Source organism: Anas acuta, chromosome 3, assembly GCF_963932015.1.
Source record: "Anas acuta chromosome 3, bAnaAcu1.1, whole genome shotgun sequence".
NCBI lineage: Eukaryota > Metazoa > Chordata > Aves > Anseriformes > Anatidae > Anas > Anas acuta.
This window is the reverse complement of record NC_088981.1, coordinates 74,187,597-74,195,565: the sequence shown is the minus strand read 5'-3', so window position 1 is coordinate 74,195,565 and position 7,969 is coordinate 74,187,597. Positions and strand designations below refer to the sequence as shown.

Genomic DNA, 7,969 nt, shown 5'->3' with positions numbered 1-7,969 from the left:
ATGTGAATAACTGTTTATTGTTTTTTTCTTTAAAAAAATAATAAAAAAAAAACCTGCATTAAACATTTTTGGGATGATTCTGGTCTTTGCCATCTGTAATGTCTTATTCCTCTACAGACTAGACAACAAGAGAAATACTGGTGTAACAGTCTATCTCCTTGATAGATCACACTGAGGATGTGCACTTTACTCCAAAAGGTGTACAGTAATGGAATAAGACATTGTGTACTTAATTTCTCCTTTAACTTATATACAGACTGTTTTTGGCTTTGCCTTCGGGGAGGATAAAAGATACAGCAAGTAAAGATATAGCAAGGCCAGGCTTTTAATTGGGAAATATCTTTCTCATTGTTCTTCCTCTTCAGACCACATATGAATATTTGTGGAGATTTATGGAAATGACAGGTTAAATACGACAAGGTTCAATATCCTAATAAGACAGTTTTACTTTCCTGGCAAAAGTCTTCCAAGAAGATGCTTTTTTTTTTGTTTGGTGCAACATTATGCAAATAGATTGCTACTGCTTAGGGTCCCAAGCTGGTGCCATGAAGATCACTAGATTCATCATTGTGGTTTGGTACTATATAGATCCCTGTGATTTGCTACATTCACACTGTAAGCTTTTGCAGGATAAGATGAATACAAACACAAGGGGAGCAAGCTGATATTATGTCTCAGTGGAGGGTGGAAATGTTACTGCATAACAGAGGGTGACTGGTCCTCCTGGCGCTACACAACATACCAGCTTTTACTGCAGTTCACATTGTTCTAAGTGAGTCAGTACAGGTGATGGAGCTTGTTACCAGCCCTCATTGGACTACCACCATTGTACAACCTGCCATCCCCTTCAGCTAAAATCTGTCCAGCCTTAATGTAGCTGCAGCCTGCTAGAAAGGATACAGCTGTTGCATCTTCATTCCAGCCAGCCAGATGCTAATCCCTAAACTCTTCAAAACAAAGCAACTCTTACAAAGATCTAGTCTTACAAAAAAGCCATGAATGAAGTGCAACCATCACCTTGATAACAATATAAGACGCCCAGCATTCAGATACATATGGGGAATGTACACAAAGTGCTTTTTCCATAGCCTGTTTATACTGGTTTTATACTGGGGGAAACCATGGAGTAACACTTTAACAAAGCAGTTAAAAGATTTAACATGCAATCACAGACTGCCTGTTCAGCATAGATGCAATGGAAAAGATTGAATTTCAAAGCATACCTAAAGCCTATTTCTTTCACTGTCTAGTCCAACAGGCACTTACACTATGGACAAGAAAGCATTTGTATGCTTAAGATCTATGAAAGGAAAGTGAAACTCAGCCTGAATCCCTGAGAGACCCAACTGTCAGGGCCCCTAAGCATGTCTGACAAACACAGATGACATTGATCTCTATGTAAAGCACAGAGACCATGACCACTTCCATTCAAAACAACTTTCTGCTCCTTCAGATTATTTCTGCTTTTTGTTCAATGACATGCAAAATGCATAAGCAGTGTGGTAGCAGAACTGAGTTTTTGTTGTTGTTGTTTGTTTGTTTGTTTGTTTTTTGGTCAGGGGAATGGAGTCTTTAGACTCCTCCTCAACTTTGCTTTCCTCCTCTCATTGCCCTTTATTCCTAGTTATTCAATGTCAGCTTCAATATGTGAGAATAGGATTGAGAATATGGAAGGGAAGTGCGTGTCCTGTTAGCCACCTTTCATGTGCTATACCTGCCACTTGAACTTAAATGCTTGCAAATGGGAGGCAAGGTTTAATGCCAAGGAATTTGAATTTTCTGTGCTTTTGTGCAATCAGATAGGCTTTTGTACAGAAGATGGCTACTATCTCAAGCACTTTGTTGTTAAACCTGATCAATTGCTTCATCTTAGTCAAGGATACAGCAATCTGAAGAAGAGTCTGTGCAGACTGACATGTGTTCTTTAGCTCCATGACTATATTCTGGGATTCAGCATATCACCTTGTATCTTGAGCTCTCCTGTTGAAGAGTTCCATTTCTGTCCACAGTCAATTGAAAGTCCCAGGCAACTCACTTAGCTTTTTGCAATTGATTCTTAAGAGGAACCTACTGTCATTCCATTGACTGAATAACTAGACCAGGTAATTAAACAAGGTGGTCTATATTACCCAGAAAGATTTTAATGCTTGCTTTTTAGGTGTTGAATGCCAAAGATGCCTAGAGCATATAGTCTATGTCTTGCTGTTAAGCTCTGTTGACTTTCAAAATCTAAAATGTTTATTCTAAAGCACATTTCTGCACAGTGGGTGCTGTGATCACTGACAGACATACCTACCTATCCACAGGCATCTTGGCATTCAAACTGTGAATAGAGAAACCAGTCCTACTGTGTGCAGAGCTCTATAATTGAATTTGTGAACCTTATTTTGTAACACAGAAGTGTTCCCAATGAAACTTTCAAAAAAAACAACTCACACATAAATTATTCACTCCTACACAGAACTACAAGGCCAAAGGTACCAATTTCAGGACATCTAAATGATGTAGAATGTGTCTACTGAGAAATGCTGTGAAAAGTAACGCAAGCTGTCTCTGGCAAAGATTGCTTCAGCAAATAGCATAGTCACATTAATACTCAAGCTATTAAGGCTTTCTTTTGAACATTTTATGGTTGCTTCATCCCACCTATACTGCTTCCTAAGCTAGAATTGCTGTATTATGTAGCACTGTATCATGTGGCATCATAAGTCTGAGTCAGTGCTAAGATCAACACATGATATCCCATTATGAGGTACAGATTTCAACGTATCTAATGTATCTCTTCACTAACTAAAACCTCAAAAAAGAAGGCATTTAGGCATGTTTTGAGCTCATCTGTTGGCACCTGAGGCTATCAGTGTTTCTCTGTCTATCATCTGATTTCCCCTGTTTCTCAGTATGTAAGGTATTGCAAAAAGAAAAAAAAAAAAAAAAGTATTCTGTCTATATAGGGTATAAGTAAATAGTCACTCTCCAGTGATAACTTCTGATAAGGTCAAACAAAAATCTCTCTCAGCAATTCAGTTACTGGAAATTTACAGTTATGGGAAGCCTTGTTTCTACTCCTTCTGCAACACTCATAGATAACCTAAGCCATACCAATGCATATGTCTAGAAGAGTTACTATCATACTTCTCATATCTTGGAATTCTGAAAAAGTTTTCTGAACATTGGGACCCTCTTGGTCTAACCTCACATGCTAACAGCATTCAGTTGAGCTCAAAATATGAAATGGCATATTATTTTCATGAAACTGCAGCATATAAAATATTTCTCATAAAAAATCTAGATGATAGGTCTTCCTCAGCCTAAATACTCCAGAAAGATGACAAACAATGCACATCAGACTATTATGCTAAGTTGTATGCCTTGGCTAGGAAGTTCTGGAGATCCACTTCCCGCTACCAAGATAACAGTGATTCCTTTTGTTATCCAGCAATAATTTATTTTTTTTCCTATTATCCTACTGACTGCATGATAAACATGATGTTTGCTATTTTCCTTTAATATTTCATCTGCTAATAAGGTAACTATGAAGTTGTGATTCATTAATAACAACTATAATAGTTATGACCTAACTTTCTAAGACTTTAAATTTAGAAAGTGGTGCTTGCATATCACAGTGAAGGTGGAGATATCTTTCTCATGTCTGAATAAACAGTCTTATGTATAGGGGACTATATACCCTGGTTCAAGTGGTACTGTATGTCGCCTACATAATCTTTCTGAAAAGTTGCTTCTATTTTTTTCCACAAAAAATGTATGCTTAAATTGGTGCCCAAGTGTTAACTGAATAGTGTTTGGTTGCAAATGGTCTTGAAAAAAACATTGGTCGTTCAAAAGCTAAGCCAATACATTTTTGAAGGAGCACAAGTCACTTTGACTAATATGGCTTTTTACTTCCCACATTCTCACAAATATTGCTTTAAAAGATCCTGAAATAAACAGTTAGGTTTGACAGCAAGGTGAATGGAGAGTGAGATATAAGAGAGGTGTCACCAAAAAGATTTAACTTAAAAAAATTTATACAGATTCTCAAAAATTTATGAAGGAAGTTCCCATATATCTGAATCAAATGCACCCAACAGCAATGTGCTGCCTGTCTGTCATAAATTCTGGTGACCTTTCGTTTTATTCTAAAAGTTTTCTTCAGGATGACAAAAGGTAGTTCAACATGTTCCAATAGAGAAAGCATTACTATTCTAAACTTTCAGAAGTGACATCTCTTCTCTTGTTTTGCTCCCTATTTGTCTTCTAGAGCTATCTGAAATATATATATAGATACATATATATATAATTATGATTTCACTATTAATTCTGATGTTTTGCTATTTTGGTTTCTTTTCCCTCAAAATTAGAATGACAAACCAGAATTTTGAAAAGTAGAAATTCCAGCATATTTCTTTGATGATATTCAAATTTACAGTTTTGAATATTTAAAATCTGCTCATTTCAGTAATTACTTTAATCTAATTAAAACATAAAATTGCTCCTCAAACACTGTAATATCTTAGGTATCCATAATGCTATATATTACCAAATCTAATTTAAAATACTGAAGTTGAGTTGGCTTGAAATAAATCCTCTATCACCTTGAAGTAAATTTGTTTAATATTGAAATGAAGCATGAAAGCAACAAAAATTGTTTCAACACTTTTCCATGAAAAAAAAAGAAAAAAAGCTTGGTATATTTTTATGAATCTTTTCTTTTTTTTTTATTTAAGCACATTTTTCAAGCCAAACATTAACTGGGGGAAAAAAAAAAACAGCCATATTATTATTATTATTATTATTATTATTATTATTATTATTATTATTATTATTATTATTATTATTATTATTATTATTATTATTTCCTACACTCACTGTTTTTGTCAGCTAATATCCTCTGTTAATTTTTCCAGTTAGTGGTGCTTCAGATGGTTATATATGAGTTGGCTGATTGTAAACCTATGAACCTATAGGCCTAACTTATAAAATATATGTCGCAGGATATCTGCTTTCCATATCTTATTGGCTGGCAGGCACTGCAACCTGTCTTGAATGCAGTTATGAACCTTGTCACCCACAGAAAGGACAGGAAGAAGGCAAAATTTTACTATAATTAGCCTGAGTAAAAGAAACCTTGCAGGAAAACTTACTCCACAGCTGCAAGTTGACACAGTTCTTCTTCACCACATTACCTGAATTTTTCTCATATCATAATCAACTCGATGTACTTATCCCTTACAACAGCCACCCTCACAGAGCCAGATGTAAATTAATATATAAATTAACCATAGGATTAGTGATTTAATTAAAACAAATTTAAACAAAGAAAAACAAGCAAAAAAAAGCAACTAAGAAACAAACAAACAAATATCCCTGCAAATATCCCTGATGATACAAAGTAATACAGCAGGAAACCTGTGAGGACCTTTGCCATTGAGCATGACCTTCTTGTTATATTCTTACAAGGAAATTAAAGGGTAATTCTTAAACTTTAAAATAACACATCTTGCTTCATGTCAGATTTCTATTAATCACATCTAGTTCTTTTCATTTGTACACAGTTTAATTTGTGTTTATTTTGTGTTATTTTTTTCTCTGCCTTCAAAACTGACACTGCTTACAAAATGACACCTCTGTTCCAAATTAATGACTTTGATAAAATTTTTATTTTCTGTAAGCTTTCTTTTGAGAATATTGAAGGAAAACAAATAAAATGAGACTGAAAATGTCCTCTCAAAAACTGTAGATCACTTTATGGACTTGAATAGACTTTTTTGTTGTTATATGAAAAAAAATCTCTCACTTTTTATCAGACAACTTACCCACCCGTTCTTTTAGAACAGTTTTTCAGACTGTTAGATTTAATTGTTTGTCGTGGTTCTGCTCGAGTGGGCAGCCGAGCTCCACCACAGCCGCTCTCTCGCTCCCCCTCCTCAAAGAGGAATGGGGAGAAAATACGTGAAAATGGCTCAAGGATTGAGATAAGGATGAGAAAATCACTCAATAATTGTTGTAACCGGCAAAACAGACTCAGCATAAGAAGACAGATAGTAAGATTTATTGCTCATTACTAACAAGCTAGAGAAGTGAGAAACAAAGGAAAGAAACCAAAAGCACCTTCCCCCCCATCCACCCTCTTCCACCTCCTCCCCTCCGAGTGGTGCAGGGGAATGGGGGAATGGGGGTTATGGTCAGTCTACAGCGCTTCTTCTCTGCTGCTCCTTCTCGGTCACTCTCGTCCCCTGTGCTGCGGGGTCCCACCCACGGGATACAGTCCTTGATGAACTGATCCAGCGTGGGCTTCCCACAGGCAGCAGCTCTTCCAGAACTGCTCCAGATATGGGTCCGTACCACGGGGTCCATCCCTCAGGAGAAAACTGCTCCAACCTGGCTCCCCTACGGGCAGCAGCTCCTGCCAGGTCACCTGCTCCTGCGTGGTCTCCTCTCCACGGGCTACAGGTCCGGCCCAGAATCTGCTCCGGCAGGGGTCTTCCACAGGCGGCAGCCTCTGTCGGTGCAGGGCCACCTGCTCCACCGTGGTCTCCTCCACGGGCTGCAGCGTGGAACCCTGCTTCACCGTGGTACTCCATGGGCTGCAGGGGGACAGCCTGCTTCACCATGGTCCTCACCACAGGCCGCAGGGGACTTCTGCTCCGGCGCCTGGAGCACCTCTCCCCCTCCTTCTACACTGATCTTGGCACCTGCAAGGCTGTTTCTCACTCCCTTGACTCTCCCAGCTGCTGTGTGTCGCAGCGTTTTTTTCCCTGTCTTAAATATGCTCTCACAGAGGCGCAAAACAACATTGCTTATTGGCTCAGATCTGGAAAACAATGGGGCCCTTCCCAAACATGGGGCAGCTTCTAGATCTTTCTCACAGAAACCACCCCTATGGCCCCCTGCTACCAAAACCTTGCCACGTAAACCCACTACATTGTTCCCTTCAGAATGATTATGATAGAGAACAATTCTGAAAGCGAGCAAGCAGCCTGAAATTCTGCATGAAATTTAAGTGAATACAAAGGCATTTTCCAGGTTTTTCATGGGCATGTGTGGAGGATTTTGCTTACTCAGTGGATGGATAGAATAAAGGTTGCCAAATTATCTTAAGGTATACATGCTTGAAAAAAAGGAAAAAAAAAAAAAAAGAAAGAAACACCTTTATTCTGAAAGATATATTATACAACCATGTAAATGCACTCACTTAAAAATAAAAACATTTATATACAATAGTAAATTTTACTGACCCCTTTTCAACAGCTCTGTGCTGAAAAAACAGCACTGAAAAAAAAATGGGTGAGGGGGAATGGAATATATATAAATCTCTGTAGGATTACGGAGGTTAAGATGACCCTTTACACTGTTATAAATGCATGATAAAGAGATCTGCAACTTTGAAGACATGACAGATTTTAATTCCATACTCAAAGTTTCTATTAAGCCATTCAGTTGGGGCTGAATCTTCTCTATTGATGTCAATGTGATAAAAGATTTATATCACAAAATGTGTGTATAAAAAGTAGTCTCTAGCGAGAAGGAAAAACAGGATGATTTATTCCTCTGCATAATTTTAAATGTCATCTGTTAAGGGACAAGTATAACAGACCAATAGATATTAATTCTTTACTCTTTACTAACAACAAAATATTAATTTGTTTGGGTGATGTGGAGGCAAGGAACACGAATAAATATAACTCCTTAAAAGGAGTAGCAAGTTAATGAAAAAATATATGGAAGTCTCTGTCATACTTTTATAACCTTAACTTAAAATATCTACTAACGTACACCCTTTAAATAGGAAAAGACATTAGTTCTTGAATGGCTTCTTTGGGGATTTAAGACACTTTTAACTTTTCACATCCCATGCCAGTTTCTATCATCATTCCCCAGTTTTATTCTAGTATAAACCAAGTGTTAATATTAATCTAAATGTATATTAAAATAACAATAGTTGTGATTTTCTTTGAATCAATCCATTCCT

The 7,969-nt window shown here is 37.2% G+C and overlaps 1 long non-coding RNA gene across 1 annotated transcript; it reads right to left on the bottom strand.

Annotated features, from left to right (window-relative positions):
* Positions 1-1,528: 1,528 nt before the first annotated feature.
* On the bottom strand, positions 1,529-6,720 carry LOC137854450 (uncharacterized). Its single transcript, XR_011095177.1, has 2 exons — positions 6,343-6,720; positions 1,529-6,267 (listed from the first exon to the last, which is right to left on the bottom strand). It is a non-coding gene; the product is annotated as an uncharacterized lncRNA (long non-coding RNA).
* Positions 6,721-7,969: the final 1,249 nt, after the last annotated feature.